General features: G+C 46.1%; 1 non-coding gene across 1 annotated transcript; it reads left to right on the top strand.

Moving 5' to 3' along the window:
- The first annotated feature begins 15,501 nt into the window (after positions 1-15,501).
- Positions 15,502-15,584, top strand: Trnap-agg92 (transfer RNA proline (anticodon AGG) 92). The gene has a single exon. It is a non-coding gene; the product is annotated as a tRNA-Pro (tRNA).
- Positions 15,585-17,406: the final 1,822 nt, after the last annotated feature.

The following is a 17,406-nucleotide window of genomic DNA, read 5'->3' as shown; positions in this document are numbered from 1 at the left end:
ACTGTATGTGGAACAGCGCTGAGGGGAAAGGTATTCTGGTAGTTGGGAATAGCCAAGAAATGCCACAAAGTCACATAGCTCAACAAGCCTCGCAAAAGAGATTTATCCGGAGGGGAAAACCTAGAAGGGCAGCTGCCTCTACTTGGGAGAGAGGCAGTGGAGACTGGGGCAGAACACAGGGTTCATAAAGGATTTTTTTTTTTTTTTAATTTGAGGCAGGAGATTTCCAGAGTGGCCTGGGATTGGAGAAATTAGTGGCAAGCTCCGGGATTGGTGATTTTATTCTGTGGGGTGGGGCTTGGCCACTCTACCTCAGGTGCTGGGTTAGGACCATTAGGGAAGTCCAGGGTGGGGGTGGGGGGGGGCTGGAGCTCCTCAGGGGAAAGGCTTACAAGGAGTTTCTGCCCACAGCAGAGAAAACTGTCCCTGCAGCTCAAGTTCACCGTGTGACTAGCCAACATCTACCAAGGAACGTCTGCTAGTCACAATGTTCCCAATCTGCACTTGACTCAGCAGGCTAGCCTTGCTGGGAGCTCCACAAGGAGGAGGTAGACATCGTTTAACGAATTCGCCATGATTTGTGTACAATAATAATAAATCATTCCTTCTATCCTCCCTCTCACTCTAAATGCAATTCCCACCAACGCTCCAATAGCTGATATTAAATGAGCAGCGTGGTGACACAGAGACATCATACTCGCACTCCATCGGGCTGCATCATGTGAACTGAATGCTAATTCTTTTTCTTTTCTTTTCTTTTTTTTTTTTTTTTTTTCGGAGCTGGGGACCGAACCCAGGGCCTTGCGTTTGCTAGGCAAGCGCTCTACCACTGAGCTAAATCCCCAACCCCCTGAATGCTAATTCTATGACAGGATGCAAGTGTTGTGTCAGAGATGAGAGGTGACCGCGGGATCACAAGTTGGGTGTAATTTGTAGGAAGGGCATCATTGAAGAGATGGCCCTTGAAGGGCAGCTGGAAGTAAGCCTGTGAGGCACCTGGACCAGTGGGGAGAGGCTGTTGGTTTCTCTGAGGCAGGAAACTGTCTCATGCTAGAGAGATCAGGCTTTCTGTCAGTGTTGCAGTTGCAGCAGAGGCTCACTGAAGGAAAGCGATTTCCCTCCTGGCCAAAAGAATGGGAGCCACCTCTGGGTGGACATGCCATTGTCTCCTTTGTTAAGAGTTAATCCAGTTGAACAAGGCGTGGCGGTATAGTTGACGCCCAGTAAAGGCAGAGGCAGGAGGATCTCTGTGAATTCCCACCCAGCTGGTCTACATATGGATGTCCGGGACAGCGAAGGCTATACAGTGAGACCCTGTGTAAATCTGTCATGAGTGAGTCCCTCCAGTTGGGTGGGTCAGTCACATGGTTCAAGAAGGCTAATTTGCTGAAAGCCACGCTAAGGTAAGGGGTTGCTTCAGACACTTAGCCAGGTATCCACATGAGAAATTCTGCTGGGGCTAGGCCTCACAGAACCTGGGCTTAAGGTAGGAGAGGAAAATTAAGCCAGAAAGTCATGGCTCTTGGCCGCCGTTTTCTGATGCTGCTTTTCTGATGATTTGATTCTCCAATGGAGAGAATCCATGGCCTCCTGCTTGGGCTGCTAGTGCCCGGCATCCCCAGACCTCTTCTTTCTTTTCTTTTCTTTTCTTTCTTTTTTTTTTTTTGTTCTTTTTTTTGGAGTTGGGGACAGAACCCAGGGCCTTGCGCTTCCTAGGCAAGCGCTCTAACCACTGAGCTAAATCCCCAGCCCCTTTCTTTTCTTTTTAGGCTCACAGCTTGCTTTTTTAGACTCATGGTCTGGACTTCTGCCTGATACCCACTCCTGTGCTTCCTGCTGGTGACTACAGGGTCGTTTCACTGGGTCAAAGGCTGAGTTGAGAGTCTGATCAGCCAGGTTAATTCCTGATGGTAGTGTTGGGAATTCTGGGCTTCCCACAGGCCTCTGTCAGCATTGGGCTTGGATCAGATGTCTGCCTGTGGGGCTGGGTCAGTTCAGTGAAGACTTCTCTGCCTATGCTGACCCTCTTGTCCTTTCCCCTGTCCCTCACTTGCCTTGTCACATCTAGAAGGCTCAAATATATATATATATATATATATATATATATATATATATATATATATATTGTAGCTGTCTTCAGACACACCAGAAGAGGGCATCCGATCCCATTACAGATGGTTGTTAGCCACCATGTGGTTACTGGGATTTGAACTCAGGACCTCTGGAAGAGCAGTAGGCTCTATTTTTATAGCAAAGTGCTTTCATGAGCACCATCCACTGCTGTGGTCTCCAAACCAAAAGCTCTCGCAACATTTATTTTATTGTATGTTCTTTCATCTACTTTTGAGTGAGGATAAACCTTCATTATTTCAGAAGCTTTCAAAAACCTATGAAATCATAAGAGCTAAAACAAGATCTATTTCCATTCTTTTCCTAGTTACCCAAATGCCTTCCCTTAGAGGTGCCATTGTTTCCAGCTTCCTCTAAGCTGCTAAAAGACGTCCCATAAGTTTACAAAGGCGGATATGTATTTTCTTTCTTTTTAAAGACATTTTTAAAAATTTATTTTATTCATTTAATAATGTACGAGTGCTCTGCTGCATGTACACCTGTACGCCAGAAGAGGGCATCGGATCCCTTTACAGACTGTTGTGAGCCACCATGTGGAAGCTAGGATTGAACTCAGGACCTCTGGAAGAGCAGCCAGTTCTCTTAATCGCTGAGCCATCTCTCCAGTCTTTGCTTTTTCTTTAAGATTATTTATTTTTTATTTCATGTGTAGGGGTGTTTTGCATGCAGGTCTGTCTGTATGTGTGTGTGCTGCTCACAGAGGCCCAGAAGCTGGAGTTATAGACGGTTGTTAGCTGCGTGTGGTGCTGGGAATTGAACCAGGATCCTATGGAAGCACATCTCTGAGTCATCTCTCCAGCCCCTCGTTGGTACTCTTGACTGCTGAGCCATCCCTCTAGCTTTTCTTTGTTATCTAGACACAAATTTAAACATCATATATACTCATCTGTAACTTGCACATTTAAGACATACCTGATTATTTATTTATTTACTTATTTATTTATTTGTGTTTGGAGACAAAGCGATGTCCTGAGCTCTGGCTAGCCTGGAACACACTGTGGAGACCAGGAGAGCCTCTGAGTTGCTGCAGTCTGTCATCCTCTGCCGCTGAAGTTCTGGGATTGATTACAGGTGCCCGTCTCCATGGTTGGCCTGCCTAGTCTCTATGCTACTCCCCATTACTCTGTTTTATCATGCAATACGTGTCCCTCACTGTGTCTGGAATGCTGTGACTTCCAGCTCCGGATGGCTGAGTGGTCTATGTTGCCGCTGCAGACATCCCATGACAGATCCTGTACCTGTGCATGTGTGTATACATATGTGTACAGATGTGTGTGACTGAGTGAGTGTTTTATTCTTTTAAGCGAAGAGCAACTCCAGGCTTGCTCTGAGCCGTTAGGAATAACACTTTCAACAACCGGAAAAGGCAGCGAGTTGGTCTTGCAGAGAACTGTTGGGCCGTGCTCCCCGATACCCACAGTCCACTTCTGTCTTAGGGTTTCCGTTGGGAAGAGGCCCTGTGACCAAGGGAACGCTTTAAAAGGCAAATGTTTAATTGGGGCTGGCTTATAGTTTCAGAAGTTCAGTCCATTATCATCATGGCAGGAAGCCTGGCAGCCTCCAGGCAGACACGGTGCTGGAGAAGGGGCTGAGAGTTCTACATCTTCATCTGAAGGCAGCCAGAAAGAGTGACTTCCGGGCAGCTAGGAGAAGAGTTTCAAAGCCCATCCCCAAAGTGACCCACTTCCTCCAACAAGCCCACACCTCCAGTAGTGCCACTCCCTGGGCTAAGGATATTCAAACCACCACAAGCTTTGAGTGAGTGGGCTCCTTTGAATTATCAAGTGTCTTCACTCTATATGGGGGTGACAGTGGTGCAGGTAGAGCCAGCCCAGCCCTGTCACCTGGAGAGTCTCCCAAATTAAGAACCTCCCCTCTGGTGAAGTGGATCCTTACATGAGTCAGGGTGATGTTAGATCCGTAGGCTTATTTAATACACAGAAGCAGACATCCAGTAGCTTTAAGAACAGAAGTCTGGAGAAAGAGGCACAGCCAGAAAAAGGACAGCGCTAGCCAGATGTGAGTTCTAGACTAGCAGGGGCTGTATGGAAACCCTGTTTCAAAGAAGAAGAAAAGGGGGAAGGAGAGAAGCAGAAGATGCAGCTCAGCAACATCGTCTCCGCCATCCCTACCTCTGCTGCCTCCACTTCCGCCATCCCTACCTCTGCTGCCTCCACTTCCGCCATCCCCCGCCTCCGCCATCCCTACCTCTGCTGCTTCCACCTCCGCCTCCGCCATCCCCACCTCTGCTGCCTCCACTTCCGCTACCCCTACCTCCGCCATCCTTACCTCTGCTGCTTCCGCCTCCGCCATCCCTACCTCTGCTGCTTCTACCTCCGCCTCCGCCATCCCTACCTCCGCTGCCTCCACTTCCGCCATCCCTACCTCCGCCATCCCTCTTTCCGCCATCCCTACCTCCGCCATCCCTACCTCCGCCATCCCTACCTCCGCCATCCCTACCTCCGCCATCCCTACCTCCGCTACCTCCACTTCCGCCATCCCTACCTCTACCTCCGCTGCCTCCGCCTCCACCATTCCATTCACCTCTACCTCTACCACCATCTCTACCATGGTCTCCGCCACCTCCACCATCTCTATTATCAACCCACCGCCAGCGTGTCCATCACCCCCTCCACACCTCTGCCTCCTTCACCACCACCTCCACCTGGACCACCCCCGCCATTTCCATCTCCTTTGCTTCCTCTACCACCTCAACCATCCAAGCGTGTGTGCAAGGGTGTCAGGGGGCAATTGTCCTTAGGTGTCTTTATAATGATTATGATAGATTATTTTTTTTCTTAAAGTTCCATTGTTCAAAGTGTCCTTTATACCAAGGTTTAAGGGTTAGATAAATTTTTTAAAAAATCAAGTAAGATTTAAAAATCGAGTGAAAAAGCCAGGTGTGGTGTCACCTTTAACCTCAGTGCTCAGGACACAGATACAGGAAGCTCTCCGGGGGTTCTAGGCTAGCCTGGTCTATATAGAGAGTTCCCAGACAGACAGGATTACTTTGGGAGACTCTGTCTCTAACAACAATGATAATAAATAAATAAATAAATAAGTAAATAAATAAGTAAATAAACAAAAACTGAGTTTAAAAAATATGACTTGTTTTACTAACTTTTCTAATCTGAAGGAATTTCCTTTTATAAGTGAAAATTAATACTTTTTTTTGCAATTAAAAGGATTCTTAAATTTTAAAAATTGTATGTGTATGAGTTTTCGCCTGCGTGTCTGTCCGTGGGTCACTTGTCTGGTGGAGGCCAGAAGAGGGCCTTGTACATCCTGGGTCTGGAGTGGCAGATAATCGTTGAGTGCCATGTGGTTGCTGGGAATCAAACTTGGGCCTCTGGAAGAGCAGCCAGAGCTCTGAACCTAAGCCATCTCTCCAGTTCAGCCCTGTGAGGTGGTTGTATGAGGTGTGCGCTTTAGATTTGAGGATGAGAGAGGAGTGTGAACTCAGTAAAACTCCAGGCCAAGTAAGTACAGTCTGCTTCTTCCTTCTTTCTCCTCCTCCTCTTTTTCCTCCTCCTCCTCCTCCTCCTTCTCCTGCTTCTCCTCCTCCTTTCTTCCTCCTCTTCCTCCTTTTTCTCCTCCTCCTATTCCTTCTATTCCTCCTATCCTCCTTTCCTCCTCTTCCTCTTCTTCATCTTCCTCCTCCTCTCCTTTCTTCTTCCTTCTTTCTTCTTCCTCCTCTCCTTTCTTCTTTCTCCTCCTTTCTTCTTCCTCCTCCTCTTCTTCCTTTTCCTTCTTCTCTTCCTCCGTTTCCTCCTCTTCCTTCTCCTTCTTCTGCTTCTCCTCCTCCTTCTCCTTCTGCTCCTCCTCTTCCTCCTATTCCTCCTATCCTCCTCCTATCCTCCTATCCTCCTCCTCTTCCTCTTCTTCACCTTCTTCCTCCCCCTCTCCTTTCTTCTTCCTCCTCCTTCCTCTTCCTCCTTTTCCTTCTCCTCTTCCTCCTTTTCCTCCTCCCCCTCCTTTCTTATTCCCTCCTCCTCTTCCTCCTCCTCCTCCTCCTCCTCCTCCTCCTCCTCCTCCTCCTCCTCCTCCTCCTCCTCCTCCTCCAATAATACACAGCTTCCCTATGTAGCCTTGTCTGGCCTGGAACCTGTTTCATAAACCACAGACCACAGGCAGCCAGAAAGAGTGTCTTCCAGGCAGCTAGGAGACCCTTCTAGCTTCTTCTCCGTCTGTGCCTCCCAAGTACTGATATCAAAGGCATGCTCCACCAAGCCTGACTCTAGTTTCTTTTAAAACAAGCCTTATCTCTGTGGACAATTATGGCTTTATCAATTGGGTTAACGTTTCTTGACTTTGAATCAGCCAGGCACAGAGTAGATCCTGGGGTGGGGGTGGGGGATGCTTTCCCTTTATGTGTCCCCCTAGCGTCCCTTGTCTTTCTATCCTGCTTCTAACAGATATGCAGAATTCTCGTCAATCTGTCCCTGGAAGTTGGATTCAAAGAGGAGGTGACATACGTGAATGGGGTTTTGCTACATTAGTCAAGACAATGGGGTGGGCAACTGGCTTTCAAATGTGTCTTCCATGGGGTCTCTTTCCAGGGGAGTGAATGGGTGAAAAACTCTGAATTCACACAGGCCAGGTTCCAAGGGGGCCAGGAGTGGGGGTGGGCTGCAGGGGCAGGAGGATACCTTACTTGGTTTTATGGGCTCATTCTGTTCGTCTCAGGTCTCTGCTGAGTTCACACCGTTGCCTTTGGTGAGCTTCAAGCCGGAACAAAGCCTTTCTTTTGGTAGTGAGGCTGGGAACTGAAGCCAGGCCTCACACATACTAGGCAAGTGTTCTGCCAACGAGGTACATCCCCGGGCCTCTGTGTACTTCTGATTTGTGAGAGAACGCCTGTGTTAAAGGCTGAGTTTTTGGTTCTTGGCTTCTGCCTCCAGAGTGCTGAGATTAGTGTGTTCCACCGTGCTGTTTCTGATTTCTGCCTCACAGCGAAGTTACGAAAGCTGTTCGTGTTCTGTTTATGTAGTGAGCTTCGTATCTCCCTCTTCAGCTCCTCCAAGGGTACGAGGCTGTAACACCACCGTACATCGAGCCATCGGAAACAGGCTCAGCACTGCTACGCTACTCTTCGCTGAACCGCAGGCTTGAATTCTATCACTCTCTGAACTGATTTAGGCTCACAGAAAAGCCTTTATTTTTTCTTCGAGCTTTTGAGATTCCTGACATTGGCTGGCTCCCAGAAGATTATATATATATAAACAATTAACAAAGAAATGGTAATGGAAAAAGCGAATCTTAGCCGTGTGTGGATGACTGTTTTATCATCCACGTTTGTAATTTTTTCTTTTACGTTGTGTTTTATGGTGTGTGAATTTGTGTAAAGCGACGCTTCAGCTAAATAAGTGCTTTTGTGTGAGTTCAGAGTTTATATGATACAGTGAAATATCTGGACAGCGAGTGCCCTCCAGCAAAAAAGTGCCGTGACTTTCAGGAGCTCTCCCTTCTGAGTCACTTCCTGCACAAGAGATGGAGAAAGAGGAGGAGAAACCATAGCTGGGATTTCTAGGCCAGCCTTTGCTAATGGTTTGCTGGTGAGACTGTGGTAGACCTTTTATATATTAACTATGCAATCATTTGTTTTTTGTTTTTTCTTTTTTTCAGAGCTGGGGACTGAACCCAGGGCCTTGCGGTTGCTAGGCAAGCACTCTACCACTGAGCTAAATCCCCAAACCCAATCATTTGTTTTTATTGTGTTGTTTGCAGAAATGGGGTCTCTCCATGGAGCCGTAGCTGTCCTGGAACTCACCACGTAGACCAACCTGGTCTCGATCTCACAGAGACCCATCTGCCTCTTTGCCTCCCAAGTGTTGAGATTAGCAATCATTCTTATTACTGATTTTCTTTAAACATCAAAAAAAACCCTTTTATTTTATGTGTATGGTTGTCTTGGGTGTTATGTATGGCCATGGACCATATGCGTTCTTGGTGCCTGAGGAACCCAGTAGACATCTGCCTCCTTGGAACTGGGGTCCCAGGTGGTCCTGAAATGCATGCAGGTGCTGGACATTGAATGTTTGCAAGAGTAGCCAGCGCTCTCTCCAGCCCCGGAATGGCTTTAGCCTGCCTTCCTTTTCTCCCTGTTTCTGGAGGCTGAGATTATAGGCTCACATCACCACGCACCCCCCTGCTGATTTTGGATGAGGAGGGGCGGTAACTGGAATTCAAAGCAGCCCCTTATGCATGCCGGGGAAGTGCTCTGCTGCTAAGTTACAGACCCATCCAACGTCTTATTTCTGATTCTTCTCAATGACTTACTAAAAAAAAAAAAATGACGTACTGACGTGCTGGATTATATTCATAGGTTTCCTCGAATTGATCTATGCTCATTTCATTTGTAGACTGAATCTAGGAATTACTTGATAATGTTTTCCCCCCTTTCACGTGCTATTAGGCTTTGTTTGCTAATATTTTATGTAACTTATTTAAAATCAGGTTGGTTTGTAGTTTTCTTCTTTTTCTCTTTTGTTTTTCAGTCTTTGTCAGATTTGATATCGGTGTTATTCTGGCTTGGCAAGAAGAATTTGGGTGATTTTATTTCTTTCCTGACTCCGAAAAAAAAATTTAGGTATTTTAGGAGTTTACTGTGTGTTCATTTAATAGATACACCTTGGCATTAGATATGACAGTGATCAAAATAAACAAAAGTACTTAGTGGGAGAAGCAGGTTGTGAACAAATACACGGTCAAGATGCAGAATGTGTCAGCTGATGGTAAGCATTATGAGAGCAAGGGGAGAGTGGAAAGCGAGGTAACTGCAAGGTAGGGGGTTTCACTTTAAGGCTGGTGGCCAGGAAGCCTCAGAAAGACAGACCTACACAAAGATGTACCGAGCACAGTCCTGAGAGAGTGAACCCTATTAGCATCATCTCCAAGATCAGTGACCGAATGGGGAAACATGCCCAGGATGGGAAAGGCCATGCCGAAGGAGGGAGAGCTGTAAGAACCCTTCCCAGCTGAGTCTAGGCTTTGTCAAGTTGACAGCCAAAAGTAACCATCACATTGAGTTTCTGGGGTTTATTAGATATGGGATAAGCAAAAGAAGTCAAGTTTGATTCTAATTGTTAGTCAGTGATTGGAAAGATAGTTGGTCACTTACTAGGTTTAAAAAGAGGGAGGCAGGAGTGAATTTGGGGAGACAATCAGAGTTTCAGTTTTGGACACAGTGTGTTTCAGATGTCCTTTGGCTGGTTAGTGTTGTGTGACTTTTCCTAGGGAAGACAAAAAAAAATGTCTATCAACTCCAGAGACACTCTCTACAACAGACCAAATAAACAATTCTACTCAAGCCTAGTTTAGTGAACCCGTGATTTATTGTAGTTATTTATAGAATTACCAATGACTAATTATGTAAAGAAACATGAAAAGAGCTGGAGGATCAAAAAAGCTACCCTAGCATGGGTGCATACTCACAAAAGTTGCATCCTTGGGTTTTCCTTCCTGACTAGTAGCAGATGGCTGACTGGGATAGTTTCTTGTTCCAAGCAACTTTGGGCTGCGTTTATAACCTTGGGAGGGACCTCATGAATCTTTATAACTTTCTGAACTTCTTTTTTTTTTTTTCTTTTTTTTTGGAGCTGGGGACCGAACTCAGGGCCTTGCGCTTGCTAGGCAAGCACTCTACCACTGAGCTAAATCCCCAACCCTGCTTTCTGAACTTCTTAAGTTTCATGAACTTCCTGAGTCTTATGCCTCCCTCTTCCTTCCAAGAGGGGATGTTTCAATTAGGAGGAAATAGTTACAAATAATTCCAGAGTCCAGGCAGGGAGTTCAGGCTGGAGCTATGGGATGGGAAGGACATTATCAATGACTTTTCAATCTGAGAGGAGACAGATTATCAATGATGTGATTTTAGGTAAACGAAAAAGAAGTTGGGAGGATTGATCCTTGGGGAGCCCCACCAATTGTCAGTTAGCAGAGCTGACTAGAGAGAGGAGAGGGAACTTAAGAATGGCCCATGTTGAGCTAAGGTGAATGCTGGGGGTTGACATGGCTTGGTGGAGGCCATTGGTGACCTGTTGACCTGATGCTAACAGTTGTGTTGGGTGGTGGTGGCCAAGTCAGACGGGAGCACAAGGGATGATGGGAAAGAGAGGAACCGGAATTGAGGGGGCCTTTGTAACCCCACCCTTGCCCCCATCAGGAGATAGCACATGCTGGCTTCGAACTCACAGTCCCCATCTCCAGATCACAGGCACCATACCTGGCGTCATAGGTACATCTTTAAAGGACAGCAGGGAAATATGTGAGTGTAGAATGGGAAGTGGAGTCAATAAACATTTTTTTTTCCTCCATGGAGTGAGTACATTACATCATAGGTTCCCATCTCCCCACTTCCTAGACACCAGGCCTCTCAGCGCAGCCTCTCCCTAGACAGATAAGGGAAGCCTGCTGTGTCCTTGCAGTCTCCTTCTGCATTACAGCTGGAAGCTGGCCCAGGACAACCTTTATTAACTTCATCTAGTGTGGGTCTGCCTTCTGAATTCTGGCATTTAGCCTAGGTCATGTGATTTGGACCACCCACCCCTCCCACCATGCTCCCCAAGAAAGAACTTGTAAGCATCAGAAACTCCCTTGTTGTTCGTAGGTCTCTTTTTCTTTCCTGTCATGCTGTTCTTGACATTTGTCTCTTCTGAAACTTTTTTGTTGTTGTTGTTGGCTTTTTTTTAAAGATTTATTTATTTATTATATATGAGTACACTGTAGCTGTCTTCAGTCACACCAGTATATCAAATCTCATTACAGATGGTTGTGAGCCACCATGTGGTTGCTGGGATTTGAACTCAGGATCTCTGGGAGAGCAGTCAGTGCTCTTAACCACTGAGCCATCTCTCCAGCTCGTTGTTGTTGGTTTTTGTTTATTTCTTTTGCTTTCTCCCTTTGGGGCATAACCTTGGCTACAACGCCACAGTCTTCTAAAGTGTAATTCATCTTGGCCTCCTCTCTGTTAACTTCTGTTGTCTTTCATTATATACAACAGAGTCAGCACAATTTGTGTGTTGGTGGTAAAGACCAGAGACGGAAAAGCAGTTGTAGTAATGCCCTTATGTAATGAATCTGGGGTGTGTGTGTGTGTGTGTGTGTGTGTGTGTGTGTGTGTGTGTGTGTCTTTGTGTGTGTGTTGTTTAGACAGAGATACAGTCTTCCTAGGTAACAAGAAAGCAGGCTGAAGACTTAGGTGCAGATCTGGAATGTAACTTTATGGATTGACACTCTTTCCTGCTTTCTGTTTTTTCCAGAAGAGGGATAACAGCTGGGAATGAGGATGGCGAGGTGGTGGAAGTCTGAGGAGAGGGTGATTAGGAGTGGCTTATGAGAAGGCAAAGAGGGGCGAACAGTGTAGGGAGATACTGTTTTAGCCAGCTGATGTGGTGGTCATAGATTTAATTTAGTAGAACACACTTTTTTTTCCCCATTAGCTGTGTTCTGCTGTGTAAGTAGCAGAGTGGAAAAAAAAAAGAGAGCTGATTTTAGCTAAGAGTTTGGTAGTGTAAAGAAATTTATCCAAGGATAAATATATTCATATATTTTTGATGCTTTGGGGTTAGCGACTGGATAGGACAGCTGTTATTTTTTTTTTCTTTTTTCTTTTTTTCTTTTTTATTTTTTTAGGAACTGGGGACCGAACCCAGGGCCTTGCGCTTGCTAGGCAAGCGCTCTACCACTGAGCTAAATCCCCAACCCCCGACATCTGTTATTTTAATATCTTTTCCTGTGGTTATAGGTCAGTGCCAGCTACTTGTATGTCAACCTGACACACGTATAGTCATCTAGGATGAGGAAACCTCAGTTGAGAAAATGCCTCCCTAAGATCCTGCTGTAAAGCATCTTCTTAATGAGTGGTCCATGGGGGGGAAGGGCCAGCCCATGGTGGGTGGTGTTACCCCTGGGCTGCTGGTCCTGGATTCTGTAAGAAAGCAGGCTGAGCAAGCCATGAGGAGCAAGCCAGTAAGCAGCACTCCTCCCTGGCCTCTGCATCAGCCTCTGTCTCCAGGTTCCTGTCGTTTGAGTTCCTGTCCTGACTTCCTTTGATGATGAACAGATGTGGACGTATAAGCCAAACAAATCCTTTCCTCCCCAACTTGCTTTTGGTTGTGGTGTTTCATCACAGCAACAGTAAACCTAAGACAGGGTCTGTCCTTTTAGCGCTTTTGAACTTGATGGGGCCAGTTATTGCGAGGAAATGGAACGTTTTTGGCTCCAGCTTAACTATTCCCCTACAGTTTCAGGAGTACCCATAACCCTTTCCGAGGGACTTATCTTGGTGGCCTGGTCCTCCCACTTGTCATCTGACCCTACCCTCTGTGCAGTCTCCTCCATTCCCTAGGATGAAGAGAGTGTGTGGGAAGGTCTGGGCAGGCTGGCTAACATGGTATTCTCCCTCAGCTGGGCTCCTTCGCACAGGAACACATCTGGCTGCAGTCTTTGCCCTGCGGAAGCCAGGCTCCTCCGATCCTGAAAGTCTCGCTAATCTTATCTCTTATCAGGGTTCATTTAGTATTGTGTAGGGGCTAGGTGATCGACTACCCATCAGATTAAAGCCATCACCGTGCTTTATGATATGGGAAGTTAAATGTGAGTAGAGCTTCTTATCCACTCATCTCACATTCAGAGTTGATCTGTAACCGGATATGGCCTCTCCCCAGAGAGACAGGAAAGCATGGGTTGGTTTCTAGAAGATTCCTTTGGGTTACGATAGTTAAAACTGAGTTTCATATGCTTTTTTTGGGATACATAGTCAAGAGAAAAACTAAAACTATGCACAAAGTGTACAAATGTATTCTTTTTTTTGGTTCTTTTTTTTTTTTCGGAGCTGGGGACCGAACCCAGGGCCTTGCGCTTCCTAGGCAAGCGCTCTACCACTGAGCTAAATCCCCAACCCCATACAAATGTATTCTTACTAAGATGTCTTTACAAGAAGAATGACTTTGAGGTCCTTTTGATTTGTTTGAAACAACGTATCCTTATACAGCTCAGGCTGGCCTGGAAGTCACTCTGTAGCCCAGCTGGCCTGAAGTCTTGGTCCTACTGCCTCAGCTCCCTTAATTCAGGCATGCGCCACCATGTAAGGGTTTTAGTGTCATCTGAATAAAAGAATTCAGAGAACTGGATGGAGGTCTTTATGTGTAAAAGAGGGGACAGGAATAAGAAAGATATCACAGCAGACCCACCCACAGCTGCCTCTGCGTAGCCCTCTGGGATCATCCAGCAAATAGGATTGGGATTTCATTTCCGTGCAGTCCCTGACACAATGCTTTTCAGACTCTGTTCCTGGAGAATTCTGACCCCTCAATAAATCCTTCATGGGGCGAGCGCTCAAATCAATTTAGCCGAGGCTGAATAATCTCTTCCTGTCTTGGAGACTCACAATATATTTCATTTGCAGAATCATTCAGCGAATATTAAATGAGCTCTCTTCGTGTGTCAGGCTTTGTGTTGGGAATCTGTGGAAATCAGAAGCAGAACCAAACCCAACTGCTGCTTTCGTGCAACTTCTCCCAGGAGGGGGATGGGCATTACTCAAGTAGCCAGACAAATGATGCATAGTTACAAACGGAAGTGAGTTTTGCGGACCAAAGTGCTAGCACTGAGCTGGGTACAGAGAAACAGAAAAGACCGAGCGAAAAGAAGCAGAGAAAGGAGGGTCGTGACGCAACGTGACGTGTGACGTGACGTATGTGGCGTGACGTGACATGAGATGGGATGATGCTACCCTTGAGGTCTTTCGTACAGGGGTTGTCGACTACAGTAAGGTTCCTGATCTCAAAGCTGAGATCATACGATGGCTGCAAGTAAACGAATGCTCCTGAGAAATAGTGCTGTTTAAAAAAAAAAAAAAAAAAAAAAAAAGCCAGACTCAGACTCAGCTTGCTTTACTCAGTTTTTCCACATTTAGTCTATGTAAACACCCTGGGGTCGGGCACTGGATCTTCTCGAGCCAGTTTACCAGTTCATCTCTTTACAAAGTGTTGTTGCTGATGGAACCTCAGTGGTTGGAAGCTTGTGGCCTTACTTTGTGGAGGGGGAGTGCCAAGCTGTTTATCGCTCGAATGCCAGTCTCCCGACCTAGCTTTAGCGCTCGCATTCCAAATTCTGCAGGCAATAAATAATGTAGGAAGAGCCCAGCCAGGAGGTGGGGAATAAGCCCATCTATCAAGGTCTCTGAGAGCCTTGGCTTCACCCATGGTCTTTCCTACCAGCTCCTTGTGCGTGAGTTTTTCTCTGAACTCCGAGTAAGCCACACAGATTGTTATCGCGTTCGAGCGTCTTACAGCCTCTAGCACAATGCTAAGTGTATAATATTCGATGGGGTCATGTTTGTGAGCTTTCTTTTTCTTTTAGTTTCTTTTCATTTCATCAGTGTTTTGCCTGCATGGGTGTCTGTGTGAGAGTGTAGGATCCCTAGAGCTGGAGTTACAGCCAGCTGTGATCTCCCATGTGGATGCTGGGAATTGAACCCCAGGTTCTCTGAACAGTCAGTGCTCTTGGCCTCTGAGCTGTTTCTCCAGGCAATTTTCTTTGTTACAAGCCAATGGTATAGCTTTGCTCCAGGTTTTCTGCAAAGTCTGCTTGCCCTGGCTCACTACCACCTTTTCCTCCTTTCTCTCTTCTCTTTATTTGTAAGATGGTGCCTCCCTATGGAGCTCAGGCTGCCTTGAAATTTACTATGTATCCCAGGCTAGCCTTGAACGAAGGCTCCTCTTGCCTCAGCTTTCTAAGTACAGGGATTACCATGCCTGGGTCCACCTCTGCCTCTTCACCTAGCAATTCTGGCTTGCTGTCCATTCCACTCTCTATCTGTAAAGGGAGATGGCATACTTGGCGAATCTCTAAGATTGGGTTTAGTTTTGATAGCATAGAACTGTACTATCTAACACGGGAGACATTAACTGTTGAGCGCTTGAAGCATGGCTAGCCTGTATTTCAAAAGAAGAGTTTTTAATGTTTCATTAATGATTTTCATATTGGCACCATGTTGAAATAGTGTGTGTGTGCGTATGTGTGCACACATGTGCGTATGTGTGCATGGTGGGAACATCAGATGTCAGCGTCAGGTGTTCTCCTCTATTGTTCTTTATATTCTGAGATAGGAGTTTCTCACTGAACTCAGAGCTGCTGATTTGACCAGAGAGTGAGAGTCCCAGAGATTCTCCTGTGTTCACCTCCCCACTACTGGGATCGCATGTTCACACTGCACGATCCAACTTTTAGGGAGGTGCTAGCGATTGAACCTGCGTTCTCATATTTCCAAGGTAGGCAGTGACTGACTGAGTGCTCTCTCCAGCCCTTGAAACAATTTTGAAATAATATTTTGGGTGTACTGGAATAAAATATATTGCTAAAACAAATTTCGGGGGGTTGGGGATTTAGCTCAGTGGTAGAGCGCTTGCCTAGGAAGCGCAAGGCCCTGGGTTCGATCCCCAGCTCCGAAAAAAAAAAAAAAGAAAAAAACCCCCAAATTTCGTGTGTTTCTTTTTTACTTTTATAATATGGCTACTAGAAAATAAATGTAAGATTATATACACGACTCTTTGTACTAAATCATGCTCCCCCCATTCATATGTTGAAGCCCCCGGTGTGACGGTTTTAGGGGATAGGGCCTTTGGGAGGTGGCTGTTTTGTTGAGGTCTCTAGGGTAGGATCTATTGTGGGATTAGGATGGTTGGTAGAAGAGACACTAGGGCTCTCTATGCTATGTAAGTACACACTGAGGGCTATAAAGGGCTTTCAGTAGAACTGGAAAATGTTGCTTTACTCATCCCGGACTTGTAGAACAGCAAAAAAAAAAAAAAAAAAAAAAAAAAAATCAAGCTGTTTTCAGGGCTAATACCGGAGTTAATTAATACAGCTGTAATGGAAATTTCTGGGCACCTATAGATCAAGATTGTAGCTATAGGAGGCAAGGATGGCGTCTGGACCACTCTGAGTCCCTCTGTCTCTAAGTAGCTGCTCCACAAACACCAGTTGAGTCATTTTCTTTGTTGTAAGTAATGTAAACGGCTCTGGATACTACTGGGGCACTGAGTAGCATTTGGAACCCTCAGAGCAGAGCAACCCAGCTTGAAGGGCTCAGCTTGAAGGTGGCAAGCCCAGAGTTCTCTGCACACTCATCTACTGGCGACTCTCCACGCTGCATCAGGTAAGTAGAACTGGCTCTTTATGGATACCTTGATTGTAACCGCCTTTCGAACTTTGAAACGTCTCCCGTTGTTTTAATGTGGAGACACAGGAGGGCGCTCTAACCAACCGGCACGAAGGAATGATGCGAACCTCACTGGTTTAGTCTGTTCATTAGGTGCACTTGGGTACCCATGTGAGGGAGGCTGGCGTTAGTGCCTGCTTTGGAAGATGGGTCTTAGAATACGAGGGGATTCATTTCTTTACCACAAGAAAGGTCTTCAGACGCTGGCTGCCCCAAGTAAATGTCTAGAATCCTTTACCATGGTAACTCTTGTAATCGTGGCTGGAGCCCAACGGAAGTTCCTAATGAGACTAGTTCAGCTGAAAACTCCCCTGAAATGTATGAGGAACGAACGACAACTGATACTGTGCACTCTAATGCCGTGGTTGTAACCTCAGTAGGTCCTTTGAAACGTCTCACATTGTGTTTTAACATCTCACATTGTGTTTTAACATGCGGACACCGGTGGGCGCTCTAAACAACTAGCGACGAAACGTTAAAGGTTTCACAGCCTTTTCAATTAAAAAAAAATTTTTTTTGCTGAACCTTTTTGTTTTTGTTGTTTGTTTGTCTCACCGGGCAAAATAAGCAGGGATACCTACTCCTCCCTCGTGGTCTCTTCTGTGACAAAGGTCTCCAAGACACACCCTGCATACTGCTCGAGACAATGGCCGAAATGCAGAAAGAGAAAGGGGGCTTGGAGAAGGCTGCTGGGAGATTTCTGCGCTCCTGCTATCCTTTCACCGTGGTTGTCCCCAACTAATGAAAACAAAACCTACCTATTTATTTATTTATCAACCACAGGCTAGCCCTTGATTTTGGCTATAAAGATTCAGCTAGTAAAGCTTGCCAAAGGCTCCTATCTAGAGGACAGTTGGCCAAGGCCAACCTAGGGCAGTAAAGACAGACGGAGACTTCCTCCAAAGAAGCAGCCAGTCTGGTGCCGGTTTCTATCTGTTAAGTGCAGGTGACACCTGCCTTGTGCTCTTAGTTTGCCAAGGGAAAGGGCCAGTGGGAGGGACACTGGAGGTGATATCAACCTTCCCACAAATCGATCACACTGAATCTTACTC

The sequence above is a fragment of the Rattus norvegicus genome, chromosome 18 (assembly GCF_036323735.1).
Source record: "Rattus norvegicus strain BN/NHsdMcwi chromosome 18, GRCr8, whole genome shotgun sequence".
In the NCBI taxonomy this organism is placed as follows: Eukaryota; Metazoa; Chordata; class Mammalia; order Rodentia; family Muridae; genus Rattus; species Rattus norvegicus.
Note: the sequence above shows the minus strand (reverse complement) of the source record. Positions and strands in the feature narration are given on the sequence as shown.